The sequence below is a fragment of the Cricetulus griseus genome, chromosome 7, assembly GCF_003668045.3.
Source record: "Cricetulus griseus strain 17A/GY chromosome 7, alternate assembly CriGri-PICRH-1.0, whole genome shotgun sequence".
NCBI lineage: Eukaryota > Metazoa > Chordata > Mammalia > Rodentia > Cricetidae > Cricetulus > Cricetulus griseus.
In genome coordinates this window covers 108,577,043-108,590,166 of record NC_048600.1, presented here as the reverse complement: position 1 = coordinate 108,590,166, position 13,124 = coordinate 108,577,043, and the positions used below count along the sequence as shown (strand labels likewise).

At 42.9% G+C, this 13,124-nt stretch overlaps 1 protein-coding gene across 2 annotated transcripts in view; it reads right to left on the bottom strand.

The window, feature by feature from the left end:
- Spop (speckle type BTB/POZ protein) overlaps positions 1–5,838 on the bottom strand; it is an 80,298-nt gene extending 74,460 nt beyond the window's left edge. For both annotated transcript variants that reach the window (XM_027424273.2, XM_027424272.2), the window contains exon 1: positions 5,615–5,838. The gene's annotated coding sequence lies outside the window, so the exon portion shown is untranslated. The remainder of the gene's footprint in view (positions 1–5,614) is intronic.
- Positions 5,839–13,124: the final 7,286 nt, after the last annotated feature.

The following is a 13,124-nucleotide window of genomic DNA, read 5'->3' as shown; positions in this document are numbered from 1 at the left end:
ATTTGAGCTATGGGGATAACCCAAAGTAAAGCACTTTTCTTGCTTCCCATGTTCTAGGCCTTTAATAAGTCCCCAGGACTGCCATTTGTCTGTGGCCTTTCTTTTTCTTTTCTTTTTTAGATTTTATTTATTTATTATGTATACAACATTCTGCTTCCATGTATATCTGCACACCAGAAGAGGGCACCAGATCTCATAAGGGATGGCTCTGAGCCACCATGTGGTTTCTGGGAATTGAACTCAGGACCTCTGGAAGAGCAGCCAGTGCTCTTAACCTCTGAGCCATCTCTCTAGCCCTGTCTGTGGCCTTTCTAACTGCCTATTAATTTGCCTATTAATTATACTACCTCCTTACTCAGAAAATATTAAGTGGAAAGATTCATCTCAACTTTTCGTTTTGTTTTTTGGGGTTTTTTTTGGTTTTTCGAGACAGGTTTTCTCTGTGTAGCTTTGGAGCCTATCCTGGCACTCACTCTAGAGACCAGGCTGGCCTCGAACTCACAGAGATCTGCCTGCCTCTGCCTCCCAAGTGGTGGGATTAAAGGCGTGCGCCACCAACACCTGACTCATCTCAACTTTTTATAGAAATTGTAATTTACCAACCCATAAGAAAAAGTTTTATAAAAAAACAAAAACTAGTCAAAGGAAAAGAATGGCAGAATTTTAAAATCACCACTTTGCAACTACTGAATTAACTGACTAAAGTAAGGACCATCATCTGAGGAGAAAGGCTGCTGGGAAAACAACAGTAGAGTGCCAGAGTGGAACCTCTCCAGAGTACCTGATAATTATAAAGGGAGGAGATTTCACTAAAGAATCTGGGCTTTATCACCTTAAAACACATATCCAAACCCCACATCATTAACAGAGGGCTCTGGTCCTATGCTTCCTAAAACTGTTTAACTGGAATCTAACCAAGCCATTAGATCTCAATATCAGCCTGTACTGATAATAGAACAAATTATTGAAACAAAAACAAAAGGAAAAAAAATCCGAAAATTCCAAGAGATGATATATCTTGGAACAGACATGCCTGGTCTCTTCAAAAAACAAAAGCCACTAATCTTGAGAAGCTTCAAATGGTTCTGAGACTAAAGAAACATGTTTGAAGGGGAAAAAAATATAACTATTGGCAGGTGTGATGGGTACTTGCCTTTGATTCTAGGACCTGAGAGGCAGAGGCCAGCCTGGTATATAGGGTGAACTCTAATCCAGCCAGGATTACACAGTGAGATCGTCTCAAGATATAAAATAAAACTTAAAATTACTCATAATTGACTTGTGACAAATACTGTAGAAACAACTAAGTAAAACAATGTATTTCAAGGAGATGCATCTAAAGGGTGAAGTATCTGCAATATATAAAAGTTTGTCTATTACACATCCTAACATATATCACATATAAATTTTTACAATGGACAGTAGTGGTGCACGCCTTTAATTCCAGCACTTGAGAGGCAGAGGCAGGCAGATATCTAGGTTTGAGGTCAGCCTGGTCTACATAGTAAGTTCTGGGACAGCCAGGCTACACAGAAAAACCCTGTCTGGAAAAACAAAATTAAAAAAATTAAAATACAATAAAAATATGAACAGTTGCAATGATAGACAGAAGGGTAATAACTGTACCATCCTTTCTACTTTTCTATATGTTTTAACTTCCAACAGTTGGAAAAAAACAAAAACTTCAAAATATACTTCTTCCAGAAAGCCCTCCAAAACAAACGTTCCTTCAACTCTTGATCACTCCTTTGCAGGTCTTCTCAGCACAGAACACAAGCATATTATTATTTACATTTTCTTTTCTTTTTTTGTTTTTCGAGACTGGGTTTCTCTGTATTGTTTTGGAGCCTGGAGCCTTCCTGGAACTAGCTTTTGTAGACCAGGGTGGCTTCAAACTCACAGAGGTCCGCCTGACTCTGTGGGATTAAAGGCATGCATCATCAACTTCTAACTCTTATTATTTCATATATTCAGTATATCTCGTTTTCCAGTGATCAAAATACTCTTTAGGCACAGAAATCTTTTCATTCATTCATTCATTCTTTTTTTTTTTTTTGGAGGGGGATATTTTTGGGGTAGGGGTCTCACTACTCAGTCTGGCTGGCCTGGAACTAACTATGTAGATCAGGCTAGCCTTAAACCCACAGAGATCTGTCTGCTTCTGCCATCTAAGTACTGAGATTAAAGGTGTGTTCCAACATACCCAGCCTTTTCATTTCTTTACAGCTCACAGTAAGGTATTCTGCAATCAGAAGACTGCTAAGACCAACATTCTGGTGGAGATAATAGACAGTACCTTAACAACTGAGTTACCTTTCCAACACAATACAAAGCAGCTTACTTGCTTTCAGCCATAGCTACCAAAAGGATATCACAAAACATCACATACGCTTTTGGAGTTCCACAGAAAGAAACTAGAATCTGAGTGAAAAGGAAGAAACTAGAATACAGGTCTTACTTGCCTTCCTAGTACTGTCATGGGTTTACTGTTTCCCCAGACATATGACTTCACTCTAATTGCACTGTTCTTTGATTCAGGCATATTCTGTAATACCCTTGACATACAGAACAGTGACAGAATTCATCCACAACTCCTCAATGTAATGAAACTTATGAAGCTATATAATGAACTTAAAATCTCAGAGAAAACACTACTTAAGATTTATTTTTAAATTATGATAGTGTTGTTTAGGAAACTGGCAGATGAGCTGTTGGCAATAATATAAATTCATAAACCTCTGTGGAAAATAATTCAGCAATATTGCCAACATTAAAATGCATACATCCATTGATCTGGCACATTCACAAAAAATTTAATCCAACAGACACCTAAGTACACATAAAAAATGAGTTGTGCATTTGGAAACCTACTGTTAAGTACGAATTGGTTAAATGATGATCTATCATATACAATGCAACCCTTGCCACTTTTTTAAAAAAGAGATACTACATATACTGTATGAAATGATCACCAAGAGGAGGAGGGGAGGGAGAGGGAACTGAGATTGACATGTAAAAGAAGCTTGTTTCTAATTTAAATAAAAATAAATAAATAAAACACAGGAATTAAAGTAAAAAAAAAAGAAAGAAATGATCACCAAGATAAATTGAGTTAAAAGTAAAAAATGGATATAGTGTCTCACCATTTGTGAAAAACAGACAGACACCAAAGAACATGTAGGTGTATGTATTTATAATGGAAATACTCTGGAAGGAGATGCTGCCGTTGAGAAGGGTAATGACAACAGGAGGAAGATGACAGAATTTTTTCATTCTCACTGTGTACCTTTTGAATATTCTGTTCCACACTTGTATTACCTTTTATTTTTTAAACAAATCTCTGCACCAATATGAATTAACAACTTATCTTAATCCTAAAAGCGTGCCCTGCTTTTGTACCATCAAAAATTTAAATAAGGCTTAAGTGAATTCAGAAATTAAATGTTTCCAGATAAGAACAAAGCATCCTAGATGAAGAAAGCCTACTTAGAAGAAAGACAAGCATTGCCTCAGTAGTTTCACTTCTAGATTCTACAAGCGCCTAGTCCAAGTATGGAGGAAGGCCACAGGAAGTATTTCCAACTACCAAACTAGCCACTGCAATAACTCCTTTAACAGGGTAGTCACCAAAATACCAAAAGGACACCAAGTGCCCTGATCCTCAACGTGGAGTTACACGATAATTTATAATGTTGGGGGGTGGGGGGAGCTGAGTATACAGCTCTTTCCCAACACAGGATGATATACACTCCCTCAATCCCCAAACCCCTGTGCTTCTTCCTCTGTGTCATCCCTTGGTTCCAAGTGCAACATGACAACCGGAAACAGCACAATCGACAGCTGAACCACAGAAAGGCCAGTGCTCAATGAGGAAGTGAAAAGTGTATATATACTTTAAAACCCAAGAATATAAGGTCCTAAAGTTAAACACAGCAACTGAAGTCAGTCTTGTGACAATACCAAAGAAAGAACACAAATGCAAAGGGAATTTCAAGATAAGGCTGATTTATGTACCACTCCCAGGAGTCTAGCTGAGACATAAAATTAGCCAGACAACAAAAAAAACAGAAAACGCCGCCTCCCCCTTTTCCATTCTCCCCACCAAGCAACAATCCAGCTATTCGTTTCAATACAAGTCAGCAAACCTTTTTTGCTAGTAAAGAGTTTATCTTTGTGACCACAAGTTGTGGTGTACACCTAACACTAGGGAGGCAGGGGTAAGCAGATCTCTGTAACTCCAGTCTTGAGACCAGCCTCGTCTGCATAGAAGTGCCAGGCCAGCCATGGCTACCTGAGATCCTGATTGTCTCAAAACAAAAACAACGTCCCCACCCCCATGGTAGAGGTAAGACAAAGTTTTCTAAGAGTGACAATACAGCAGTAAACTAAAGAACCAAGTATAGTCTGCCAACTGAAACTCAAGTCCTAAGTCACTGAAATATTTTTGTAAAGTTCCTCAGTTTAATCTTTTTGGAATTTGCCCATATGAAAGAATCATCACTCTCATTATTTAAAATTAATACTTCTAGACAAGCTGTTCAATTGTTTCCAGTTGCCTATTTTCATATGGTCACAGAACATCAGTAATGTACAGCTAAACTGAAACACTATGGAAGAACTCTGACTCCCACCCCCCACCATCACCACACTCTGCAAAGAACCTAATAAATAGATCACACAAAGTTAAAAGGTCTGAAATGAAGCTCCTGATCTCTTCGTTACCGTTCTGTTGTTGTTACTCAAGCCTTAAACTGTGTGTGACACTTATCCCTTTCTTACCTAATTCTGTAAAGGCAACTCAGAATTCTACTAAAAAGGAATTCCCACTTTAGTTTCTTTTTTATGGCCCTTAGTCCTTCTTAACAAGGCTATCAAAATCCCCAGCCAGAATAAATGAGTTGGACTAACTCCTAAATTTAGGGGAAGTTTGTAGTAAGGGTTCAGCATGACGACCGGAGTGGTGGAAAGGGAAGTAATTCTAGAACTAGAAGTTGCCGTCAGTTTCAAAAGGAGGGTCAGCGTGGGACACGTTGGCTCTAGGAGGCGTTGGTAGCCTGGGAGTCTCTAGGGCAACACCAGATGCGAATAGTGCTTTGTCCTTAAATCCCTCGCATAATTTAAATTCTCCCTCTCGCATCGGAGCGACAAGCTCACTATTGGGTGGCAAGTCTAGCATTGCCTGGGAAGAAGGCGGGCGCGTGGTCAAGGGGCTCTTTATCCCCGCAGGTCCCTGCAACACAGCAATGCGCATGCGTCCTGAGACAGCGAACAGGCACCCCGAGCTCCTTCACATTCGAGCATGCGCAGTCCTCCATCTCGCCGCAGGCGACAGCTCACTATTTGGCAAGGGGGATGGGGCTGGGGTATGATGGTGAGAGAGGCTGGAGGCAGGGGGCGCGTTTGTGTTTCCTGAATGCTTGAGGTAGGAAGAACAGACGGCTGACTAGGCTCTGGCTTCCTCAGGCCATGAAGCCAGGGTGTAGGAAATGGGGCAGAGAATAATACATGAGGGGAAGTGTGTGTGTGGGAGGGGGGGGGTCAGTCACTTCTCAAGGAAAACCCCCGCACCCCGACAGGCCAGCCCCCGTCCTCGACTCTTGACACACACACTCACCTGAGAACGGCGGCGACAGCTGCTGGTCCCTGTCCCCCTGCGCTCGCCTCATACTGCCCGCAACATCCGGGACCTGCGGGACCGCCGATACACAAATACACACTCTCGGAGCGCGCACACACACACAAACACACACATACACACACACACACACATACACACCGACACACACCGGCCCGGGCGTCCTGTCGTCAGCACGTCGACGCAGCGAGCGCGTACCCGCCGGGCCCCACCCCGCGCGGCCTCTCCCCCCGCCTTCCCGCCCCGCCCGCCTCGCCCCGCCCCGTTCGGCCCCGCCCCGCTCAAGGCTCTCCAGCTCCTCCTCCTCTAAGACTCCGCCTACCTTCCTTAGTGCGCAAGCGTCGCGAGGCGGTGCCAGAGCCCGGGGATTTGCGCGGAAGGCGGAGCCAGAGTGGAAAGAGGCGGGAACTCGGAGGGGGTCTCGTGCAGTGCGCGGAAGATCGCGCCGAGGTGCGAGGCCCAGTGGAGGCGGCTGAGAGCCAGGGACCGGGTGGATGGGGCAGCAACAGGCATTTCACAACTGAAACCTAGATGTGCAATTTGTGAATTGAAGATGCTCTAACTTTCTTTTTTAGCCAACTCGCAGTAAAAATGTTTTCTGGACTTTAATGATTGCTAGACACTCTTTTTTAAAAAGTACTTTTACATTTTGTTTTTGTTTGCTTTGTTTCTTGAGATAGGTTCTCACACTGGCTGGCCTGGCCCTCTCTTTATGGACAGGCTGGCCTCGAATTCATAGAGATCCATGCTCAACAAGTCTAGCCTGCAAATGCTAGCATTTATAGTTCTTTACTCGGGTGCTGTGTGGCACACATTTAACTCCAGCACTCAGGAGGCAGAGGCAGGAGGAGTTCTGTGAGTTTAAGTCCAGCTTGGTCCATATACTGAGTTCCAGGCTAGCCAGAATTACACGATGAGGCCATGTCTCAAAAAAACTAAATAAGTAAATTAGCATTTGAAAACAATAACTAAAGGACCATTCTTTCTGGGAAAGGCAGAAGGGGGTGTGTGTAGTAGCATGTTTGTGTGTGTGTGTACGTGTGTGTGTGTGTGTGTGTGCATAGGTATGTGTGTGAGAGAGAAACCAAACGGAGAGGAGGCTGACTCTGTGACAATTTATTGGCTAGGACACCTGGATCCCCAGTCTGTCTCACGTCTTAGCTCCTATGGGCCAACCATGATTCCGAAATTGAGTAGAATTGTCTCAGAGCATCTTGGCCCTGGAAGAAAACAGTCATCTTCATGTTGAAGTAATGATGTCAGCAGTGGAATATTTGTTGTTACATTCTTTGCTAACCTTAAATGCTAAGAAAAAAAATTACTGAATCAAACCCTCAAAATCTAAAGCAGATTCTGTCTCTCTTGCACAAATAACACATGCACTCGCCATTGGACACGAGAGCAACCCAGTAACCCAGTAGGTCATGAGGTAGGTAACAAGGTTTCAGACTGTCTTGGGAGTAGCTTCCTGGAGCCCTACTGCTTTCCAGGCCTGTGGGACAGTCTCCAGGAGACTTTGCTTCTGTCTCTTGCCACATGATTCTTGGCACCATGTGGCTGGTGAGCCTGTTTATCAGGGAAGGCTGGCAGCCCACGAGCCAGACCACAGAGATTGAAAAGAACCCTTGACAGTGCCATGCTGCCTTCTACTTTCAAGTGCACAAGCAGATCCCCTAATCCCAATCTGTTGTTTTGTTGTTGTTGTTGTTGTTGTTGGTTGGTTGGTTGGTTGGTTTTTTCAAGACAGGGTTTCTCTGTGTAGCTTTGGAGCCTATCCTGGCACTCACTCTGGAGACCAGGCTGGCCTCGAACTCACAGAGATCCGCCTGCCTCTGCCTCCAAGTGCTGGGAATAGAGGCGTGCACCACCAATGCTCAGCCCTAATCCCAGTTTTAAACGTTTTCAGAATCATGGGCAAAACTATCCAAAACCCCCAGGACTTACACAACCACTATTCCAGATAAAATTACTATTTTTGTTGTTTGTTTTCTGCTTTGTTTTTGGGTTTTGGTTCTTGTTTTGAGATGATCTTACATAGGTTCAGCTAGCCCCAAAATCACTATGTAGCAGAGGCTGGCTTTGAACTCCTGATCCTTCTACCTCCACCTCCTGAGTGCTAAGATTACAGGTGTGCTCCACTATACCCAACCAATTTTTTTCTTTTTTAAAATTGGAGATCCTAGATTCTTTAATGATGTGGTTAGTGTGCTTGCCTCTGAAACAGAAATTGCTCTTGTCACCTACTAGGCAGTTGCCTGAAACTTTCCAATTAGATTTCATTTAGCATCATTATCAACAAACAATCATCTCTTTAGCTGAAGCCAGAAAAGTGTTTGGTGCTTGTAAAAATTCAAAATGTTCCAATGGTAACTCAGTGACCAGTTACAAGTCACTAGCTCTTGGTGACACTGAAGCTGTTTAATTGCCTCTTCTCTCAACTTAGAATTTCACAGAAGAGCAGAGGGAGAAAGAAAGAGAGAGCCCTTGGGAAAGGAGCATGGGGAAGAGGTGCAGAAACGAACGGACATCTGTTTCAGCCTCCTTACAATTGGATCTAATCCTTACAGTTTAGCTAGACTCTGCCCAGGATATGGGCGAGGGCTCCATCGGGTATGGAATCTGTGCAAGCAGCTTGTCCACACTGGGCCTGAATCCCCAGTGATCTGGAGGTCCATAAGAGGTCCTATTGCCATCTGTAGCTCTGTGCAATGAGGCTCCAGTTTTACTGTGAGGACCACACCACCCACCTGAGATATGATCCCAGCAGCCTCTGCACAAAGGGCTTTGATTTGGTGTGGAGCTGATTAAACGATTGTAGATGTCCTTGGAAGCACTATGTGCAAGAATTTTAAACAGCTTCTCCTTTTTAATATGCACTTCCTCTTCGGTTTTAATTATTTTGTTCCTACATTTTCCCTTTCAATTTACTAAAATCTAGAAATGTAATTAGAGCAGAGGCCAGGCTCAGAGAAGGCTGCCAGGATTTCTACAGCATGATTAAATATACCAGGCATCCCGTTAGTGTGGGACTGAAAAATAAGACTCTCATTATTATCTTTCCCTTATCCAGGAAAGAATCGGCACCACGTACCGATCCGGATTTATTGAAAATGCAGCACTAATTAAAAACTCACCCAGCCTCTTGACAAGGTTTGGGTAAAGGAAAAAAAAAAGTTCAGTTATTTAATTATTTCCTCCATTTAATGTTTTGTTGTTGTAACCACAACAAGCAAAGAAGCCCTCGTCGCTCCTCTTTCCTCAAAATAAAATTTTTCTCTCCTCATGAGGGACTTAATGAGGCTTTTATCTATGCAACAACAATCAAGCTTACAATGGCACCAATTCAATTCACTGCTCCTTGTGATGCTAGGAAACATGCAGAACTCATTTTCTTAATCCAAAACACAAACGAAAAAATGTTCATTGGCTGTCATGAGCCAGGTCTGGGCAAGGGATCTGTCCCCAAAGACCCTGAGATGCCTGGTGCTTATTTATTTTACCAACAAGGATCTTGGGCTCCATTTTACAGTTCAATAAGAAAAGGCACAGCTTTTCTTGGAACCATAGGGGAGGTAGAGGCAGGCCAGCCTAAAATGGCACGAACTACCATTTTAGTTTTAAGCACGTTAAGGAGGTAAGTCTCTTTTTGTTGTAGAGTTCTTCTGTTAGTTCAATAACGGCCTGGAACCCCCCCTGGCCCACTCCCATCCAGCCCAATGGGTGCCATGTCGAGGTCCTTTGTAGAAATGGATATGCAGGAAGATTGAGAGGGGATACAGTGCTGTATGTTGGCAATGTTCAAGCCTAAAGAAAAAGAGACAGGTGACACATTCAAAGACACAGATGTAAGATCACAAACAGTGGGGGGGGGGGAGAATAGGACAGTGTTGTTCTACAGCAATGATGAGGTTAATAGAAAATTGACCATGGAAACATGTGCATCGGTTAAATTTCATGGTGAAGCTGTAGCTTAATGAACAGCAGTCTCCTTTTCTACAGACTCAAGTTCAATCCTATGACATAAATATAGACAAGGCTCCTGTTTCCAACTTATTATATGGTGATGTGTGCACTTAGATAATATTTGAACACAGCTCAGTCTCTGGCGTGAGTATACTTGCTTATTTATGTGTGTGTCTTTGAACACGGACTTGGGGTAACTGTTCTTCACTCACCAACCTCATCTATGTACCACACTTACTCGGTGCCTCTGTGCCCTTTTGTGGAGTTCTCCAGGCAGCACAGAATCCAGGAAACACAACAGCACAGTCGTCCCAGCCAAAACACTGCCTATTGCCAATTATGGCTACTAAACTGTTTCTTTGACCTTGGAGCCAGTTTCCTTACATTTTAACCAGAGTACTTGGTTGCCAGTACTGTGCCAACTCTGGTTCTGTCTGCCCGAACTGGAATTTCCTTACGATGTACTGAAGAACTAACAAAAGCTCAAGAGGCTGACTTGAAAATTCGGCTGGAAACCAAGATCTGGGGGAAGAAGAATCATCCTGGGAAAGGTGCAGCGGTGAGGTCCCGCCTCGGGACACTGCCACTAAGGGCCACTATTAGCCTCATCACCATGGATACAAAGAATATCTAATCCCACCTCCATCTTTGTGCTTTGTGCTGCAAAACTTGGGAGCTCTAGGTAGCAGCAGCCAGCTGACCAGTCATAGGTCCCATCTGAGACCCCGACCACCAAGGGAGCAATGAGGAAATGTCTAGCTGCTGTGGTGTACGCAGCATGATGCACAAGACTCCTGTCCCAATGATGTCTGTAGCAAGGGGCTCACAGAAAGCAGGTCAAATGCTTTCCCTCTCTCCTCCGTGAAATGGACCATGCACCGTGTGATAATACAAAGCATTGAATGATATATTTGTTCAAAAGCTCTTGGCATATAAAAGGTATTCTGTCATTTTACTTCCTCTTTAATAAAACAAAAGGCTGGGAATGATGTACTTACCTGAGTATTTGATTTCAATAAGCTTATAGATATTGAAGTTCTGAATTTTTAACCCGAGAAAATGGCTGGGAAACATGCTATCTCAGAGGTGGAGCACCAGGCAAAGAAACAGCAGAGAGAGAGAGAGTGGGGGGATCTGAAACCTAGTTTTTGGCTTGGACCAGTCACCCAACTGTATCTGCATGTCATTGATTTTTCAAGACGGGTCCAAAGCAAGATGTAGCTGCTCATGCTTGTAATACCAGCACTTGGGAGGTTGGGGCAGGCAGATCTCCCATGAGTTCAAGACTTGCCTGGGCTGCATAGTAAGTTCCAGGCCACCATGAGCTACAGAGTGAGACTCTGTTTCAAATAAATCAATAATAAATAAATATTGTAAAATTTACCAGAACTTATCACTTCAAAATAAATTTTAAAAACTCAATATTTGTTTTAAATAAAGAATATGCTAAAGGCAGGAGGCAGAGACAGGCAGATCTCTGTGAGTTTGAAGCCAGCCTGATCAATACAAGTGAGTTCTAGGACAGCCACAGTTTTATAGTGAGACCCCATCTCAAAAAAAAAAAAGAAAGAAAGAAAGAAAAGGAAAGGAAAGAGGGGGGCTATACCAAAGAGTAGATTTTTGCTGGGCAGTGGTGGTGCATGCCTTTAATCCCAGCACTCAGGAGGCAGAGGCAGGCGGATCTCTGTGAGTTCAAGACCAGCCTGGTCTACAAGAGCTAGTTCCAGAACAGCCTCCAAAGCCACAAAGAAACCCTGTCTCAAAAAACAAAAACCAAACAAAAAACCAAGAGTAGATTTTATCCACTTTGATTGCCCCATTATGAATTATTATCAGTGTATTTGGGGGGAGGTTATTTTTTATTTTGTTTTTTGTTTGACACAGGGTCTTACTATGTAGCCCTGGGTGGTCTTGAGCTTGCCAGGTAGACCAGGCTGGCCTCAAACTCACAGAGATTTGCCTGCCTCTGCCTCCTGGGTGCTGGGGTTAAAGGTATACCCCACCATACCTGGCTTCATTCTTTTTCTTTCTTTTCTATTTTGAATAAGATTGATTCATCTGTTGACATCTGCCCCAAAATAATATTTACCTAAATGCAGATGCAGATAATTAACTTAGGGAAAAAAAACTTTTCTGCCTCCACTCCCATAGGAATTACTTTGAATTTTATGACTTTAGATTAGCCTTGCCATGATTCTACTTTCTCAGGGTGAATTGATTTCAAATGAAAGTTTACTCTATGTTAGAATTCTACTTCTTTTTAAGAATTTAATCTAAAATTCAATTACAGAAGCTTGGTGCCCAAGTGAAAAGTCAACTCGAGATTACTGAGTGCTCCTCAGGCATAGAGTTCCACCAGGTACTAAAGGATGGGTCCAAAGAAATCACAAGATTGTTCCAATTTTTAGACTTTTCAGTCCATAACAAAACTAGAACATAACTGGAAGGGACCTCAGAGATCGTGGCCTTCGATGGATGCTTGTTTCTCAAGCTCTGGTCTTCTGAAGATTTGCCCATGGGCTCCAAAGAAAGAGAGGACCAAAGGGGTTAGGACAGGCCAAGTCTCTCCCTGCTGGTTAGGGCAGAGTTTAGGCACCATCTTGTTCTATTCTCCCAGCACCTCTCATCAAATCTTTTATGTATACAGTCTATACCGTCTTCTGGGCACCAGATCTCATTCAAGGTAGTTGTGAGCCACCATGTGGTTGCTGGGAATTGAACTTAGGACCTCTGGAAGAACAGTCAGTGGTCTTAACCACTGAGCCATCTCTCCAGCCCCCTCAAATAGCTTTTGAATCTACAACTTTTCTAGTTGAAGCTAACATCCTCCTTGGCTTGGGCCTAGAAAGTCCTGACTGGTTTTCTTAATCTTTTTGTTTGTGTTTTTAAATTTGTCACTATGTAGCTCTGACTGTTCTAGCAGTTGCTATGTAGACCAGGCTGGTCTCTATTTCAAAGAGGTCTGCCTTCCTGAGGCTGATATTAAAGTTGTGTACCACCGTGCCCAGTGGTTTTCCTAATTTTTTTTTTATGTATCCCTTAATCCATTTTTTACTTAGCAACTAGAACAATCAAACAAAAACTAAAGTCATTTGTAAGTCCTGATTAAAACCTTCGACTGGGCCAGGACTGGTATTGCATGTCTATAATCCTAACACTAAGGAGATGAAGCCAGGAGTTCAAGGTCACATTCAGTCACAAATCAAGGTTGAGGCCTGCCTGAGATACATGAGATTTGAGATTCTGTCTCAAAAGACCAAACAAGGTACTGAAGAGATAACTCAGCACTTAAGATCACTTTCCTGGCTGGGCGTTGGTGGCACAGGCCTTTAATCCCAGCACTAGGGAGGCAGAAGCAGGTGGATCTCTGTGAGTTGGAGGCCAGTCTAGAGCGAGTTGCAGCACAGCCTCCAAAGCCACAAGAAACCCTGTCTTGAAAAAAAGCAAACAAACAAAAAAAATCACTTCCTGTTCTTGCAAAAGACCTAGGTTTGGTTCCCCGAACTGGCAAGGTGGCCCATAACCA